The 19,780-nt window shown below is 48.0% G+C and overlaps 1 protein-coding gene across 7 annotated transcripts in view; it reads right to left on the bottom strand.

The window, feature by feature from the left end:
• NRBF2 (nuclear receptor binding factor 2) overlaps window positions 1-19,780 on the bottom strand; it is a 714,205-nt gene that overhangs the window by 224,760 nt on the left and 469,665 nt on the right. Inside the window, exon 1 of one of the 7 annotated variants that reach the window (XM_069610633.1) lies at window positions 8,329-8,351. The exons of the other annotated variants lie outside the window; for them this stretch is intronic. The gene's annotated coding sequence lies outside the window, so the exon portion shown is untranslated. Of the gene's footprint in view, window positions 1-8,328; window positions 8,352-19,780 lie in introns of those variants that run through there. 7 annotated transcript variants of the gene reach the window in all.

The following is a 19,780-nucleotide window of genomic DNA, read 5'->3' as shown; positions in this document are numbered from 1 at the left end:
GCAAGGTGCTGGGAGGGATACATTATAGTTTAAATGAGGGTGGAGACAAGGGAGTCAGATGACGCAGAGGGAGTGAGTGAAATGTGTGGGTGAAGGTTAGAGTGCCCTGGAACCGGCTATGCGTTTGTTTTTGAAGCCTGCCAAGTGCATTGTATGAGTGAAAAACAAGCTGTATAGTAGGAGCATAGTTAATTTGTTTTCTGACCTTCGACGTGAGAAGATGAGCCCTGCAGTGCCCATGTGATGGAAGACAGGCAGACTGGGACCAATAAACTGCCATCCCATATGGATAAAGGCAGCACCTGTATAGGGTTCATCCAATCAGCCGTGCGGGTGTGTACTGCATGTATTGCGTCATTATGACGTTTTTGCCTTAAATGTTTCCGTTTGTACCTCTCTTCGGCAGAACATTCTTGGCAGCAGAGTTCTTTGCTGTTGCGCTCAGCTGCGCATGAGATTAAAACGGGTTATCCTTACAAGATCGATTTGGCCCTTTCTTCCCTAGTGGGTTGTATTTTCTCTAGTGTGAGCGTTCAGGGGTTTACCATCAAGATAAAGGACAAGGAGGGATTAAAACGACTATAAGAATAAATGTGAATTACACCCTTTTTCTAATCACTGTCAACTGTCACTCATTCCCAATCTTGCTGCTACAGAACCCACAATATCAAAAACTGTGGGAGGAGGTGTTAGAAATTGGAGAATTATTTTCCAATCATACAGGTTATATTACGATCCTAGTCAAAAGAAGAAAAAAGATACCTTGACAATGTTTCCACAGCGCAATCTCCTACATCGCTGTGCACTTGCCCATACCAAATATCTGACAGGTAGCCATCTGCCTACAGAAGGCCAAAGTTTCAGTTTTAAAATGGGTGGGATGTGCACAAATCATGTCTGAGGCATCCGAGATATTTTGCAGCAGCAAGAAAGCAGAAGATAAAGTACTTTGCACGTTTGTGAATTCTGACCACATGCAATGTGCCCTTCGCCACAAAAAGCTCCAGCGTCTCTGCAGAGCCCCATTTATTTATTGTTATTTAGGCCTCTCTGCAGTAGGAAAAAATAACTGCAACCCCCCCCCACCCCCCACACAACAGGCACTATATGAAACTCACTTTCCACGTGCAAAGATTTAGCCATACCAACACGTCAGCTTATTCATGGCCTTACAGCATAGGCACATATGCCAGTTTACCGGTATAAAGTAACATTTCCCCCATACATATGGTTGCCATACATAATGCCGCCGGGAAAAGGTTGTGGCGACATTAAATATGGTGACCTCTGGGAGGCCACCAGGGGGTGCACAGGCGATGGCTGCCTGAAGACGCTGCTCCCGCCGAAACTGGGCCGTGTTGAGGGACTGAGCCCCCCCCCCGCAACCCCTGTGGTTCTCAGTGGCAGTGAACCCCGGGGGACCCCCTCGGGCGAAAGAGCGACGCCGAAGGACCCTCGGTTGCCCGAGAACGAGGGCTCGCGGCCCAACGAGAGAATCCACGAGAGGCCCCGCCCGCCTCCGGAGCTGCGTGGGGAGTCGCGGTGCGCGGTAGCCATTGAGGCCTGCAAGCGCTCCTGACCTATCCACCCCGTCCCAGTTACAGAGCACGCCGGCGCACCGGCGAGGACTCCACCGTCGGGGCCCGCGGCACAGGAGGACGGAACCGGCGCGAGGCGGAAGCCCCAGGCGGCAGCGACTCGAGCCGTGGGTCCGGACCCGCCAAAGGAGAGGCAGCCTGCCTGACCCGAGCTCCCGAACACGGAGTCGAGCTACAGGGGCGCCGAGGCCCAGTCCAACAGACCCTGGGGAGGGCCATAAGAACGGTGGACAGCAGACAACGGCGGGACAAGGCTGGTGAGGAAGGTGAGAGGGATCCGCGCCCGCCCCAGAGATCGAGGTGGCCCAGGCGGGAGGAGACTTGAGCCCGCACGACCCCCTCGACCACGGGGGGCTTACAAAGGGTCACCTGGAGCCAATTGATGGGTGAGACAACCCCAGATCCCACCCGAGCAATAGGACCTCCAAGGGGGGGACCCCGAACACGGATTTCACACAGGTGGTGGCCCCTGGGCTCCTTCCCAGGGCGAGTGCCTGCCTGGAGACGAACTCTGAAGAGAACACGGCCGATCGAATTTAATTTCCCCACAATTTGACACACATCGTCGCCACCCCCCCCCCACCACCACCACAGGAACAGACGACCACAAGCAGTAGGAAAAGGGTGTGTAAAGGGTGTGAGGCCCCCACCTGAGGCTGTTGGGCATGTGCCCGCTCAAAGATAGCCCCTCACGGAGCGGTTTTACCTGAAGGAGAGAGGGTAGTCTCCCAATTGTGTCCTCGCTCTTGACACCAGGGGAACGCCGGCTGGAGGGAGAGGAAGGGAGATCGGATGAGTTGGCGCCACACCCTCTCCAGGAGTACCGTTACCAGGACGCCAGAAGGGAGAATAGCGGCCCGGAATGGACGACCAGAATGACCCAGCCGAGACCTCGCCCCCACCCTTACAATGGAAAAGGGCTTTGCGTCGGTCCTGCAGGAGATCAGGGACATGAGGGCGGACATTGCCCAGAAAATGGAGAACATGGACCGTAGGGTGGACAAGGTCGAAGACAGATTGGTGCAGCTTGAGACCAACAAGTCCTCAGCAAAGACCCAAGAGAAAGAGATGGACATGTCCCTGAGACTAGCTGCTCTAGAAAAGAGAGACGAGGAGAGGGCCAGGCAAATGGACGATTTCGAAAATAGGGAACGGAGGAACAACCTCAGGATCTTTGGGGTGCTGGAGTCGGAGGGAGAAACAAAGAGAATTGAACCGGGTGGCGAGTGACATCATCACCCTCCTCTTCTCGGACGAGATGACGACGGAACCAACGTTTGATCGGGTCCACAGAGCAGGGGGCAGAGCTGGGGGCCCCCGGTCAATTCTGGTCCGCTTTCACTAAGATACCAAAAAAGCGAAGGTACTGGAAGAGGCCAGGAAGACACGGGAGAACTTATAATAATGCACAAGTGTCCATTTTCCAGGACCTCTCTTCATACACGCTGGCCAAACGCAGGATGTGCCGCCCTCTGACACAAATGCTAAAAGGGAAGGGGGTGTGCGATAGACCCCTTCTCCCTCACGTTCGAATACGAGGGTCAACGGACGACCCTGATTACAGAGGAGGACATAAGAGGAGCCATCCAAGAGTACGTGTCGGACCCGACCCCGCGGAGAGAACCCACAGGGTTCTCAGCGGAAGGAGCCAGAGAACGCAGGCCACAAGGAGAGGAGAAAGAAGACGGGTCCACGGAAATTTAAGAAACTGAACCCGCTGTCCCCGACGACGGACAGGGAGGATGCCGGACACAGAGGAGCGGGCCGGTCGGGCCTGGGGGAGTCTGGTAGCTGAAACACCTATCTGGAAGTGAAAAAGGGTACGGGGGAACCGGGCAAAGAACTCAGTTCATGAACACAACGTCCGGCCCGGCTCAAAGGCGAGTTGACTTCCAGGACCATGGGGTCCAAGGACGTAAGGGGCCTCCCCGAACAGCAACTATGTCGGCTATCTGGAGGAGGGTGGCTTGGGCGGGGGGGAAAGGGGGGGCTCAAGAAGGAGTGAATTTCGACATTAGCCCAGCCGGAGGCGGTAGGCTGGTGGTCCGACCAATTACCAGCAATGGTGGAACTATTTGGCTGGACGCCGGGGCGGGGGGAGGGGGTTGAAGGAATAGTTGGGGTTGTTAAGCTTGGAGGGGGGACCAGGGGGCAGTTGGGGATAGGTTTAAGGCCCACCTGGGGGGTGGGGGGAGGAGGCAAGGGGGATCAGGACATAACACAGAAGGAGCTGGAAAGGAAAAGTGCCATGAGTCAGCTATCCAGTAAGATGTTGATCCTAGATAATGGCTGAGGATCTGCCTGCCCTGGGCGTGGGTTCCCTTAATGTGCGGGGGTTGAACACCCCAACCAAGAGATCCTTAGTGTGCAGGGAATTCAGGAGGGCAAAACTTGATCTGATCTTTCTTCAGGAAACACACTGGGCTCGGGGGAAGGAACCGAGACTGCGAGGAGGCGGGATTGGGGAGGTCCTCAGCGCATCCCACAGAACCAAGAAAAGGGGGGTAGCCATATTGCTAGCAAGGGATGTTGGCTTTGAAGTGGAAGCCACGCTGAAGGACCCAGAGGGCCGATATCTGTTGGCAAGGGGCTCTTTGCGGGGCTCCCCTCTGACTCTGGCAGTTGTGTACGGCCCCAATGAAGGCCATGTGCAATTCTGGGAGGGAGTGAAGCACAGATTTAAATTGTTTGTTCACGGGATATTGCTGGTGGTGGGGGGGGGGGGGATTTTAATATTGTCCTAGACCCAACCGCGGATAGAAAGCGCTTGAGGCCCCAGCCCACTAGGGCTGCAGATGAAACTATGGCCCGTACCTTCCAGAGGGTCAACGCGGAGCTGGGCCTGGCGGACATCATCCCAACTCCCAGGACGGGACTGCCCTCTTTCACATACTACTCAGCAATCCACACATCATACTCCCGTATAGACTACATCCTGGTAGACGAACCCCTTCTTCCACATGTCTCTGGCCACAGGGTTGACCCGGTCCCTTGGTCCGACCACGACTTGGTCCGTACCACCATAGTGGGGGGATGGCGGAGTGGCAGTAAAGGGCGATGGAAATTTAATGACTCCCTGTTGAAGGACGAAGTTCTAGCACAGGAAGTGCAGGACGCCATCTCGGGGTATTTCGAGCTGAACGACAATGGCTGTGGGACGCCTTTAAGGCGACCTTACGTGGTGTTCTCATCAGAATGGGAGCCCAGAAAAAGAGGGAGAGGGAGGCCCAGGAAAAGTCCCCGAGGGAAAAGATAACCCAACTTCAGCCGGGTGGCCTCCCGGAGGTACCCCTGGAAAGGGAACAGATTGCCTCCCTAGAAAACTATAAACTCCAGTTGAAAGACCTCCTGTTACACAAGACAGAGCGGAGCCTCCAACTAGTGAAACAAAAGTATTATGAGAAGGGGAGACAGAGCCGACAAAATCCTGGCCTGGAAACTTAGAGAGATTCAGAGGAGCAGAACGGTGAAGGCAGTGAAGAATGAACGGGGATCATTAGATCATGACACCCCGAACATTGGAGAGGCCTTTCGCCGTTACTATGAACATTTATACTCGTCAGAATACGACGGGGATGACACACAGAATGAGGATTTCCTGGACTCCATCCAGATCCCGTCCTTGACAGGCGAAATGGCGGAGGGTCTAGAGGGCCTAGAGGGCCGGGTGACGGAAGAGGAGGTGGAGCATGCGATCAGTGGGATGAAGGTGGGAACGTCCCCGGGAGAAGACGGCTTCTCAGTATACTTCTATAAGAGGTTTCGGGCCATCCTGGCCCCACATCTGGTGAGGGTGTTTAACGAGGTGTTAGAGGGGGGCACTCTGCCGGATACCATGATGAGGGCCATAATAGTGGTACTGCCCAAAGAGGGCAAAGACCCACCGAATGCTCCTCATATCGCCCGATTTCCCTTCTCAATATAGATGTTAAGATTCTGGCCAAGGTGATAGGTAAACGGATGGAGGGGATAATGCCCAAGCTGGTTCACGGGGATCAAGTGGGGATCAAGTGGGGTTCATAGGGGGCAGGCAAGGCTCGGATAACATCAGGAAGACGATGGACCTAATCCACCATGCCCAAGAATCAGACCTCGAAGCAAGTCTGCTTTCCCTGGACTCCGAGAAAGCTTTTGACAGCGTAGAGTGGAGGTACATGCAACTCCTCCTCCGTCGAAGGGCTTCGGGGCTCACATCAGGCACTGGGTTTCCGCCCTATACGGGGCCCCAACGGCGAGAGTACAGGTGAATGGAGAACTTTCTGACTCATTCCCTCTCACGCGGGGGACGCGGCAGGGATGCCCACTCTCCCCTTTAATATATGTCGTGACGATGGAGCCCCTGGCCATAGCGGTCCGAGCCCACCCCAACATCAAAGGGATTAAAAGAAGAGAGGTGGAGTTCAAGCTCTCCCTGTTTGCTGATGATATTCTAGCATACCTGGTGGAGCCCAGCTCCTCGCTCCCCCCCTCCTGTCCCCGATGACGACCTTTGGGCAATTCTCGGGGCTAAAAATAAACGCATCTAAATCAGTGTTACTCCCTATGAGGGTCCAGGACCCGGGGCTGGACCACCGGGATAGGTGTGCGGGGATTGTGGTGGGGACGGACTCCATTAAGTACTTGGGTGTGCTCCTAACGAGAGATCTCTCAAAATTGGCCTCAGTGAATTATGGGCCCATTATGGCGGAGATTACATCGGACCCGAGGAGGTGGGGTGGTATGATCCTATCCTGGTATGGGTGCATGACGGCGGTGAAGATGAACATCCTGCCGAGACTGCTGTATCTTTTTACGGCACTCCCAACGGGGGTCCCCGACCAGATGTTTCGAGACCTACAGAAGGCAGTCCGAGAGTTTGTATGGCAAGGGCGGACCCCGAGGATAGGGAAGGCCATTCTAACGTTACCCAGGGAGGAGGGTGGTTTTGGGCTGCCGGACTTCCTTCTCAAACTCCGGGCCGCCCAGCTGCGGGTCCTGTTGGAGCATATGAAGGAGGGGATGGGCACCTATTGGTCTCATCTGGAGGACATGGATGCCCACCCTCTAAAAGTATGCGACCTTCTGTGGTTGCCGAGTAAACACATCCCAAACCGACTGCAGACCCACCCAAACCTGGGAATACTTTTGTCGATCTGGAAGGAAAGACCCACAACCGCACACCTCACTTCATGGCCCTCCCCGATGTCCTCGCTCTGGGGCCACCCGCTCAAACTAGGCAGCAGGGGATTCAGGAATGCCCAGTCCTGGTCGGATGGGGGGGTTGGAATGGGTGGGGCAACTGTTCAAGGAGGGCGAGTTCCTCGAATACGAGGAGCTGCGAGATGCGCTTGGGCGGGGGTCTCTCAATTTTTGAATATTTGCGCCTGAAGGGCATCCTTTGCGACCAGACATGGGGCCTGAACCTGCGGAGACAGTTGACCCCCTTTGAAAAGTTACTGGACACGGCCACAACAAGGAAGGGGGTAGTATCCAAACTGTACCAAATATTGAACACCGTTAACTTGGAAGGGAGGAGAGGGTTTTGTGGGTTCTGGAATGACTTGGCGGGAGAGGCTCTCACAGAGGACGCATGGTCCAGGATATTTAAAATAGCATTCCATGGGAACCTATTTACGTCGGACATGGAGCACAATTTTAAGATCTTACAGGGATGGCATAGGGACCCATTGAAATTGTCCAAGATGTTCTCGGGGGTGTCCCCCAAATGCCCAAGAGGATGTGGCCAAGTGGGGACGAGGGGTCACATGTGGTGGTTCTGCCCTAAGGTACAGGGGTTCTGGGAGAAGGTACGGGGGTGGATGGCGGAGGTCACAGAGGAACTACTCCCACACAATCCGTTGACGATGTTGTTGGGCCTCCCACCGGAGGATGCGCAAATATATAGGTACCCAAAAATGTGGGAGACTATGTTGCGAGCAGGAAGAGTAGCCCTAGCGCAAAGGTGGAAGAGCCCGGAGACCCCCTCTAAGGAAGACTGGCTAAAAAAACTTAAGAACATGTTCCTCATTGACAAGCTGACGGCCATGGCAAATAACGAATCGAGCGCCTTCCAGGCAAATTGGTATGGGGTTTACCAGGCATGGGGGTGGGACGCTCACTGATATTATGTAGACAACCTGGGGCGTGAGGGCAGGGGAGCCCAGAGAGTACCACTCAAGGACAATGGTGTAATCCACGGCCCGGGAGACAGCGGATCCGTCTCAGCCAGTATTTACGTGAACGTATAGCACAGCTCCCAGGCACCGAACTATGAGTACTGATGACAGCTCCTGCGGTTGGATTTTTGATGGGATACTGATCTGGGGGGAGGGGCGGAGTTGGGGAAGGGGAGAGGGAGGGGGAAGGGGAGGGAGACCCCGGGGGTTTGATGATGATGTTAAACGTGATATTCATATTGCTCCCGGTGTTGTCATTGTTTCTTTTTTGAAAAATTGCCAATAAAACCAAAGTTTCAAAAAAAAATATGGCGACCATATATATGGGGTCAAGAGGAGCAGGGGTAACCTCCCGCTCCTGTTGAAAGAAAAAACAGTTTGAGGGTTGCAGGGGTGTCCCCTGCATGTTTAATGTAATCTCCCCACAAAATAATAGGCAGTTTTTTGGCGACTCTTGTCAGGCAACTTTTGTTTTTACATGGAACCGCTTAACCGTGCCAATTAAGGCTCAGTAAGCAGAAATGATCTTTTGGTTTGGTTAAATAGGTTTATTTTTTACTATATGTTCAGCTTACCAGAATTGAGCCCCTATGCCATAGATAGATTGCAGAATTCAGATGAATGTGGCAGGAGTGTGTTGCCTGCTGAGGAGTTTGTTTGCTGGAGCAGTCTTTCCGTTGTGTCTACACCTGCAAGGAGGAGCCACCTAACAAAAACTGCCTCCGGATGGGGAGCGTCGGAGTGTGTTGCCTGTGTTAACTGGGTGAGCGAGGGTGCAGCGAACCTTGGACTCTGAGGTCTCCGGGAAGATGCTTTGTGATGCAACTGGCTGACTTGCCCTCGAAAGTAGCACAGGATATCCAATGACTGTTGGCCAGCTGATCTCGAACAACTGATTACTCGAGCTTGTGGCTGATCGTTAGGCCATACCTTGGCTTGCTTGGCTTGTTGAGGTGCAGCATCTTCATCTGTGTTCTGTGTGGAGAGTAGAAAATGTCATCTAAGGAGGGGGTGGGTGTATCTGCGACAGCGCATTAAGTGAGCGCCGACTCATGATTAGTGTGACAACTGGAAGCACAACTTATTTGCCAATATCGTACAGCACTGTGTGGACTCAATACAGAACATGAATTATCAGTATTTTTGTGATACCTTGCATACTCCCATTGGTGTTTGTCAGAGATGCATGACCTCATTTTCATAGTGAACAGTCATTACTTCACTATAAATAGTGCAATGACAATGTTTTGAATACTCTGTGCCAGTGTTACATATACATTTGCAACATGGGGATGTGTACGCGCTCTAACTGGTTTTTGCAAGAGCAGCATTAACTACAAGGTTATAACCACACTTGATGCTATTTAGCGTTGGAACAGATTTGGTATGTTGACAGGAAACAGTATTGTTAGTTGCACTTAAAAGTGGGGTGTAATGCACGTTCCTATACTGGTGCTTATTCTTTCCTTTCAGGCTAACACAGCCTCAATTGCAACAAGAAAATATTGTTTCCTATATTTCAGTTTGGGGTACATACCCGCTACCACTATTGAGTGTTGTATATATGTGGCATTACTTTTGAGATCAGAATTACTCATCCAACATGGCGGCTACCTGAGTACACACATGCATTGGATATAGACTAGCCAGCAGGCAGCTAGGGACTTGATTCAGAAGGCATCACACGCCGAAAGGCTGGGTGAGTAAGGAGTCTTTTTGTACGACCCCTGATGGTCTAATGGGGTCTATACTCACACATGTGATGTGGATAATAATGCTATTAACCAATTTAGCAAACAGAGCGCGCATTTCTTTTACTTGTGTGCACGGGAATCATGGATTTGATGTATACACGTGTGGCCACAAATTTGGACGGATATGGTTTACAAATGCTGCACAAATGCAGTAATTACAGTTATCTATTGAATGGAATCACGCAACGGCGGTTTATACAGGTATGTGCAATTTAAATTTATCAATATGAGTTTGGTTGCAATTTAAAATCTAAAGGGTGTCTAATTAGTATTGTTTGTTATATTCATTTTAAGATGACAGCTCGCACAATAAGGGCACCCACGGTCACTCGACAATTGGTAAGTAGCCACTCTTTAGTTAGAGTTGTACATAACCAGTGATGGTGGCTTCAGGTTATTTACCTGTTAATTTTATTCTTTTGTGACACAGATTGACACCAAGACTTCACAAGGTATACTCCTTTTATTCTTATCATATGCAATGTGGCTCTTGCGAAGCTTGGATACAGCACATACACTAAAGCATGTATACTTTGTATACAAACATTAATTTACATTTTTTGTGTTTGCTTTTTCCTTACCCATCTCTTCATCTTTATGTGTATATCTGCCGCTTGATATCCTTTTTGTATTATAGGAAATACTCACATGAATGGGTAAAACTATGTTTTTGTGAATGCAGAATTCCGAAATTCTTATTGCTTTTTATTTGCGCCAACCCAAATGAATTGCCATGCGGCTTTTGGTTCTCTGCCCTGCTAAACTGCCTTTTGGTTTGTGTTACCTCAATCAAAACATTATTTTGATGTGGTTTTAAAACTTATTTGTATATGATGTGTTCAGCCTCGGACCAAGAGCACATAGCTCGAAACACGTGTCAGGCTGACCTACAATGAATTAAATACATGCAACTTACGCATGGACTTTTGTGATTTGTGCGCAGTGTGAATGCAACCGTTGCTCTGTAATTTACAAATTGTGGCAAGCTTGGCAGGCGACCCACACCTTGCATTTATTTACCCACAGCCGAATCCACTTATAACATATTAGTACGAGCGCTAAGGTTTTCAAACTTCTGCCTCTGCCATACCATCTCAGTCTTTTAGGAATTAATATGGCCTTGCATCGCTTTCAGGAGAAGCCACATGTTATGTGATACGCTCCTTACTACACAAGATAGGAAAGAAAGGTTCTACAAACAGTGCTTGGAAGCACCAGGTTTAGCTGCGAGGATCCCAGGAGTGAGTATAGCGTTGTGGTAAAGCAGGAAGGCGTGTCCCCAAGCGATAGGGATTCAAGGGGTGGTTCATTCATGTTTTTATTGATTAATACGCTCGCAATAGGAGCGATCAGGAGTGCTATAGGCTCACCTTGTAATTGGTGAGAATGGCGTCTGGAGAGGAGGGAATCTGCTATGGTTGCTGTCCAGCGGGCTAGTGATGACGTCACCCGGCCAGTGAGGGAGCCGGCTACTCCTCCCTCACAAGCATCCCTATGGCAGTTGGGCCAGTGCGTTAATCTAAGACAAGGGACAAGTCATCCCATGAATGGAAGGCGTTCTTCAGATGAGGCGGCGCCCATGAACGGGAAGCATTTGAGAAACGGACCATACAATGTGGGAGCGCTACGCAATGCAGTGTCGTGGCATCAACGTAGGGGTTATTGTGAGTGATTGGAACGCGGATACGCAGCAGTAAGATCATTATGCTGCCGGTATCTTGTTTTTGTTTTGCAGAAGAGTGGGAAACAAGTGCGGGACCATTTGCTGACAGCTGCACTTCGAGGCAAGGAACACATGGAGAGTTTAGGTGCTTAACAAAAAAAACTCACGTGACGGTGTGTGCAATAGTCACTGGGGACAAGCTGTTCTTCAATCCGGAATGTGATGAATGAATGCAGTGTTTCACAGCAGTCGGGACATACGGCGTGCACACGATTGAGAGCGTGTCATGAAAGACAAGTGCAGTATCCTTTGCCAGTTTATGCCATTGGTGGTTAACGAGTAATAGACTCCATCATATGTTGCATATTAACAGTGATCTAAGAATTGCAGTAGAGTTTTGAGAATTACGACGATTGATATGTGGTGATGCATGGTGATATGGATGGTGGCTCAATGCACGCGAAGAGTTAACCACAACTGCGCTAGGTGCATGTCAGAATAAACTTGAGTATTTGCAGGTTAGAGGTGCAAAGCACCCGAGGACTTTTAGGGAATTAAAGTAATTTGCTGAAAAAGAGGCAAGGAATGCGCCAAAGTGTGTGAGGAGCTGAGATGTGGGTCAGTGATAACCTTTTGAGGATTTTCAGGGCTAGAGCTGTTAATCAGCATGGACATTTAGTAATTCAGATGTAGAGTTTGAGAAGAGCAATGTTAATTGTTAGGTACGGCATGTTTGAATTTTGTGTAGTAACAATGCCCTATGAGAAGCTGGATGAAGTAGTGGACGGGAATATGTCCCACAAGGTTGGAAAGTCGCGCCTTCCCAGAGAATATTGGTATCGCACAAGTATTATAGGGTTGCGCCTTTTATTTGTGTGAATGTGGGTATGATGTTCCACAAGGATGGGGGGAGGGAGGGTCACAGCTTCCCGGTGTATATGTGGGTGTGGTGTCCCACTAGGTTTGGAGGATAGCACCTTCCCAGTGTATGTGGGTGTGGCGCCCCACAGCGAAATTGGAGGGACGTGCCTTCCGCCAGAGAAGTGAGAGTAAGCAGAATATTTTCCGTACCAAGTTAGGGATGTAGGCATATCCCGAAATATTAGTACTACATGGAAGCCAACAAATGTAGCAAGGGGGGACGCCCTCCGTGTACGGATGTGGAATATGTTGGAGGGGACGCTCTCCAGACTTTTAGGAGTTGTATCTCTCCTTAAAAAGATGCTGCGTTAGTGTATTCTCTATGTGTATCTTTGTGTGGTTTTGTGTGTCTGTGTAGAGAGAGATGTGTTGTGAAGTGCTTGCAATATATGCTTGTGTATGATGAGCTGAGAGAATGTTGGTGTGCTGTGGAGGAATGTTTGGGTGTGAATGCTGTGTCAAGGTTCTAGGACTAGTCAGTTGGGAGAAGTCAGCTGGGTGATGGGGCCCAGTGGTTTGCTCTATAATATCTTGTAATGAACTGTGAATAAAGCTTACATGAAGAACCTAAGCAGAGTGTCAAAGTAATAGCTTTTCTACAAAGAGTCACTGCGATTACGAGGGAGCAAGCCCCGGAAGCCATAAGCATTGAGCAATCTCTGCTGAAAAGCCCCCCCAAATGAGTCAAAAAGAACTCATGGCAAGAGACTCCAAAGTGGCCCCTCTTCACTTAAGGGCAAACAAACTAATACCAGTTTGTTGTAAGAAGACGACTCTGGAAGGGCATTATATCATTAATAATTATCTGGTATTATCAGACAAGTGGTCCTGCAAGGCCCACTGAATAATTGGATCATCTAGTCGTGCTCTTATCCAGTTGTTAATAACACATTGCAGCCTTGATTGGATGTTACAGCTGCGAGTTTCATTCCCTCACCTGCTACTAACTTGAATGGGACTGATAAACCTGCACATCTCTCGAAGGAGTCTTTTGGCAGTCTGTCAAAAACATCAAAGCCTTAATTCTGCATCCGAGACATGCCACTTTCTGCCCACTAAAAACCGACAGACTTCTAGCAACCAATGGGGCATATCAGGAGACGCTCCTGCTGCTTTTGACAGGCGTTTGATCAGCTCGTACTTGGAATGGAAACTCAAATCCAAAATAAATCTTTATGGCTATCGCATGTTGACTCATTGGCTTGATCGGTTGCACTTAAGAGTCGCACTAAGCAAGCTGGCTCCAGACAGATCAAACTTGTGGAGCTGGTTCCCTCTATGGCTAGTCCGTTTTTAAAATCGCTGCTGGCTTATAGAACTGTTCCACGCAATCCCCGACTTGAACCAAGATTGGAATTACCTATGTTCCACAGCAATTTGAACTGGTCCCTGATCACTTTTGTTACTCCCCTGGTCGCTAGGTGGGTATGCAACAACGTTAATGCTTTATATGCAATAAGCTTTGAAGTTCAAACTTTTTATCCCACCATACCAACATATGAAAGCCCAATGCTCAGCAGGCATATGGGTAATCATAGTGAGGGAAAATCATATGGAAAGCCTGCTAACTCTAGCTCATTAGCATCGCATAAGCAGGTGAAATCCTTATTGCACAACAGATTATAGGGCACATGGCAAAGTGTGCTGGAGCACTTGAAAACACCAAGTTCTTCTGGAACAGATTCCCAACTATTGTCTCATGGAATATGCAATGAATACTCCTTCATGTCTAAGCCAGTGGGAGATCAGGAACTCATGAAAACTCAATTTTTGTATTACAAGAAACCTGTCTGACTTCTCCCTTTATTAATATGGCTACACCACTTTCTTCCGTCTACCTGCGGCTACTTTGATTGGTCGACCAAAGGGGAGCCTCTGTATCGGGCCAGGTCTGAGCAGTCAACGACCACGTTTAAAGGAGCAAAGTAACATCCTAATTTCCTTGCTGCAGTGCTACCGCATTTTCCACCCGATACGGGAGGGACAACGGTGGCAACATTGGATGATCCTCCAGGTGGCAATCTGACTAGTGAACTAAGGGAAGCGGTCTTAGACACGATTTATGGGTTGCCTGCCCAGTCACGAAAGGGAGGAATAATTTTAACTGGGGATTTCAATACAGACTGTTCTACCAATGCACATACTAGCGACAGAGGCAAACTTTCAAAAGACAAAAGCTTCAAAGAGGGACGGGGAGTGGCTTGAGTTATTAGCCATATTCGATCTAGTCCATCTACTTACTAAATCCCCAGACATGTTTCACACCTGGTCAAATGGGACCTATAGAAGCTGTATTGATTTTATTTTTTTAACCAGATCGTATGAGATTTGTCACCTGAACTACAAACAACGAGTGTCGAGATTAGTGATCAGGTTATGTCATGTTAAAGAGGAGTTGCAAAACCTCTGTTAAATGTCAAGAGAAAATTAGTAGTAACCCATTGATAAACCTACAGGGAAATAGACTCACATGGTCATCTGCAAACTTTAATAGTTTTAATAATTCACTAAAGTTTTATGGGCGATCCGGTGGTGAACTCGTAAGAGCTTACGATTGGTATTTGAAACAGATGATGGCTACTTCTTGGCCCCCTGAATATCGTCACTATGTTAGTGTTCCACAACTAGGGCCCCTTTTGACATTGGCACGCAAATAAGAAACATGCTCTAAACGCCCAACTAAGTAGGATCAAAATAAGTTTGCTACTCATTGATGTAGATAGAAAAATGAGGGTCTCTGAAGCCAAAAATGCATACAAACATTTAATGCACTGAATGCTAGATGGAAGTTCATTAATGTTCTTGCACGAACACATGACACCAGAAAATTCTGGCATATGCTACGAGTCCAAAGTCAGTGGTATTGCGGAAGCAGACAGTGCCAAATACATAACAGAATGATACTGGGACCATTCAGAACCCAAAGAACATGACACAAGTGTCACCATGGTAGGGTCGACAGTATGGACTGACGTGAATGATACAGACCTAGTGTATATAATTAGCAGGATTAAACCCTCACGCACACCGGGGCAAGACGGATTGTGTGTGTGATCCTCAAAAAATATCCATAGCTATGGGCTGACCTTTCAAAGGTATTTTCTCTCCATATATGTGTGACCGGTGAAATCCCCAATTCGTGGAGAAACTCTACATTGATCCCAGTTTTTAAACTGGGCTCAAGACTCCAGCCGAGTTCTTACAGACTATTGGCTATGTTAGAGTGTAGTGCCAAAGTCTTCGCAAATATTTTACTTGAACTTCTAACCGCTTGGTCGACAGCTAATTACTTATTGGACAAACATCAGTTTGGCTTTAGAAAGGGTTTTATTACTTCCCATCCAATTTGGGTCCTACTTACATTAATTTTGGACAGCTTTTGCTACACAGAAACATCTCTATACCTCTGTTTTGTTGATTACAGTTCGGCATTTGACAGTGTTAACCACCCAACACTGTGGGGGAAATTGACAAAATGGGGAAATGACCCCACCCTACTTTATTGTATTAAACAATTACATAGTGATACTTATGTGAGAGTTAGTCTATCACAGGAGGGTTTATTAACTCAATCCATTGCCATAAATATTGGTCTCAAGCAGGGGTAAATCTTGGCACCCCTGCTTTTTAACTTGCATATGGCTGACCTAAACACTGCTTTAAAAAAATGCATAATCATCCTCCACACTTTGATCCCGAGGATATTACTTGCTTTATGTACACAGATGACATTGTCATTTTAGACAGGACACCTATTGGTTTACAGGGCTCCATAAATGCTCTGTACAATCATTCGGAGAAGAAAGGCCTGAAGATAAACATTGATAAAACTAAAGTTATGGCTATTGGTAAAAAGGCTCACGGGGCATCAACGTTTAGCTGGTATCTAGGCACATGATGATTGGCCCAAACGGCCACATATAAGTACTTGCACATTAATGCTAAGTCATCTCCCTCTTGCACTTATTTGAAGGACATAGTACCGGCGAAAGCTTGGAATAAGTGGCTTGCCATAAGGAAAACCATGGAGAACTGTGGCGGCCGATCTATTGAGGCAAAGCTAATGGCCTATAAAGTCTCAATTGTACCGGGCAAAATGCATGTGCTTTAAGCGTTTCCTGTGAGGGCTATCATGGCCATCAAGACTCGAGGCAATCCTACACTCCTTATTGGGCCTCCCGAGATCAGTCCTGGTTGAGGCCATTCAATTAGAGCATGGCATACAGTCACTTACAGTCATTGTGGTTAACAGCAATTTGTACGTTTTGGGCAAATATCAAGCATAGGGGGGAGTAAGCATGATTCTCTACTGTATTGCACACTGACTCATGCAAATAGTTACATCCGTAGTGCATGGTACAGGGACTTGGAGAATGTGGTACAAAACGCATTGTAATGCCATTTCCCCGACATGTACTTCGGAGCATGAGGTTCCTGTGTTCTTAAGTAAATTGGGTCCCAAAACCTGAGATTATGACAGAGTGCTTTCCTTAGCAAGACTGGCTGAAAGGCGAACATACTCTGCCTGTACGCAACAGGGCTGGTTTACTCAAGCCCCTAGGCAGTATTTGGTTAAACTATGCCTACCGGGCCTGATACACTTCGTAATGTATGTGCGATTTGACATTCTTCCTGTTTATGAAAATAATGGAGCCTGGAAGGGTATCCTGTTGAATTAACGCACTTGAAGTGGAGGTGGTGCACCATATATGAATGCACTGTACAGCCATAAGCACGTTATACGCTAAAGGGAATGCTAATTGTAAGTCACATGAGACAGACCTATTTTAGAGCATGTTATATGGGGCTGAATCTGTTGTCATGACATGAATTGCTCATTACATATGGCTTATGGCCAAAGGAATGTTAGATAGAAAAGATGGCATGTAGTAAAGCAAGATATTCTGATATTAATCTGTCCATATTGCTGATAATAGTTGTCTTAAAGCTTTATTATTTTTAATGACGCATGATAAAATATATTTAATTTTTGCCCTTTTTTGTAGAATTGTATTGTAAAAGATTTGAAATATAAACATATGCACTTAAATACTTTTTTAAAAAAAGAATCCAAAAACCATTTCTAGGTGTAGCACTTCCTATGAATTATTGGGATTTAAAACAAAAGTCTGAAATAATTAGCATAAAAAACTACTCATTTTCCAGTGAAGGAATATAGTCTTAATCAACTGTACTGTAGTAATACATCAATACCTTTTGCTATTCACAAACAAACCTTATCATTCTTTCATGGATTAGGTAACACTGACCTCAGGCTCGTCAGTCCCAGACCAGTTAGAACTGTGTCATAACCTTAAGACATGCCTAGACATATAAACTAAAAACTACTAGGATTGTGCAAGCTCCTGAAGGCCCTCATGAATCCAAATATTGCATCGTTCATGCATTTCCTATTCCCCAAATCTGATTTGAACAGTGTTCAACTACTCCCTTACATTTTAGTACATCCCCATCTATTCTACATCATAGGTCTTTGCCAAAATAGGACAGACATGCACACCTGCTATTACAAACAAGGGCAGTCTTTGCAGAGGACCCTGTGCTGGCTTGGAGCGGCTCCCTTCACCTTAAAATCACAGAAGGCGGCGAAGGCGCAATAAAGGGCAGTCTTTGCAGTCTGTGCGGGCCATAAGATGCTGACACCTGGAGCCTTTCGGTCCGCTCGCTAAACTGCAAATTACCCGTTGTGCCCTCTACAGGACTTTACGAGACAAAGTGCCAAGAAATATTACAGCATGCGTGTGGGGCACCATGTTGGTTCGTAGCAGGTGCGACGAGGGCTGCTCCACGGTCCTGGCCCTGTGGGCTGCGTCGTTTCCTACATTTCAACCCAACAAACCTTTTTTAGACCACTCTTTGCTGACCTTCCCGCTTGCCAGGCTGTGCTTCGGTTCCCACTTGGCGGGGAGGTCCTACCACTGTCCTTCTCGGGTTACCCAGAGGTAGTGTGTGCTCTGTTGGGCTGCCGGGTCTTGCAGACATTGGAAAATGAAGCTGGGAACCAAGAGGGGTGGAGAACTGCCAGCGTTGCGAGTAACCCTTTGCTATCCATACTTTGCACCCTGCACTGCCATACGGAAATTAAGGACCTATTGTATGACGGATGGAATGGATGGTGTGAAAGATAGTGTATCACTAGAAGATTTACAAAAGGTGCCATTTCTAATTGTGTCACTTTAGAATCTGATAATTTTATTTCATTTTGTGACAGTTTGGGATAGTGAGAGAGCCAAAGGGGGCCGCAGACAATGCATTATGAAAGAGGAGCACCTGGCGCCATTTGAAGTGGCCCCCAATCCAAACCAAGAGGGTGGCTGAAATGTTCTCCAGGCGAACTGTAATGGCAGGTTGGTAGGAGCTCATGAGCCCGATATCAATGAAATGTACCCTCTGGACCCCGAGCTGCCCTCACCTGTTCAATGTGAGTCTTTAGTGCCCCATGTTGTATATGGTAGCCCACCGTTATCTCCCAGTGGCTTCATCTTGGCTATCGAAAAGGGGGTCCAAGGGCGACCAACACTTGCCCCAGACTACAAAGTACGACCTATCTTGCCCCTGTCCAATCATTATGAGCCCCTTGTTAACTGTGCCTCTCCTGTTGAACCCTTTGCTCCCTCGTCGGTGGATCGCGCCTGGCAGACTGATCCACAAGAAGCGCAAAAAAGCATGTCAGGCTTTCTCCCTGAAGAGGAAAAATGGTGTGCTTTTTCAGGGGCTTGCCTCTCGGACCAGTTATGTGAGTTCCCAAACTTACTCTACTGATTTGGAACCCATCGTAAGTACCAATTGTAATAATATATGTGCCCCACTCCCCAGAGTTTACACATTCCCTTAAAGATTTTATTTCTAATATAGTTGTTGGTCAATTAAATGTATTGGTTGCAGAATTTAAGTCCTTCATTTAGCAGTTTACTCCTCTGCTCAAAGGGCTGAGTGAACTAGTAAGCTGGCCTCAGCCCAAGCCATCTATAGGTAATGTTCAGCCTATTTATAACTCTATTCCCACTGCCAAGTACTACAGGCATTTGGGGACGGATCCCCATATTGCGCAAGTACCTAATCACCTAAGGAGTAGAAACCAGTCACCAGCCCGTGCCTTGGGGAGTCCACATGGAAGGCATTTGGCTTGGTATGGTGGCTCTTACCCCCCCTTTATCAGGACCAAATTCCATATAATTGGGAAGGCACTATGAGCCTTCTAATTATTATGGTCCAACCAATCCGTGGAGGCCTGGGAGTAATACCGACAGACCCTCTGTATGAAGGTCATTGTGCCAAGATTAGCCCCCAATGCTTTAAAGGATGTCGAAAGCTTGAAAAATGTGTATTTTTTGTATTCGCCATTCTAAGGGATGTGCATCTTATCAGAAATGACATTGTCCATTGTTCCAGAGGAACTATTCCAAATCCGGATATGTATTACACCCATGTATTTTTGACAACCCAAAAACATGTTGATGTCCTGTTGTCTATCGATCCCAGATCTTACCCACCCGAGTAGGTAAAGATTGGTATAAGATCTTTCGAGTTTAAGGCAATTATTAGCGCCCTCCCCCTCCCCCTCCCCCCCCCCCTGTTAATTGTTTTCCCACACGATTTGATATCCTGGGCCCTCCCATAAGTAATCCTAGTGAAAAAATGGGCGGTTCACCGGCTGACTTGGAGGAA

This window comes from Ambystoma mexicanum, chromosome 8 (assembly GCF_040938575.1).
Source record: "Ambystoma mexicanum isolate Mex_15411 chromosome 8, UKY_AmexF1_1, whole genome shotgun sequence".
Classification (NCBI taxonomy): domain Eukaryota; kingdom Metazoa; phylum Chordata; class Amphibia; order Caudata; family Ambystomatidae; genus Ambystoma; species Ambystoma mexicanum.
This window is presented reverse-complemented; position numbering and strand designations above follow the sequence as displayed.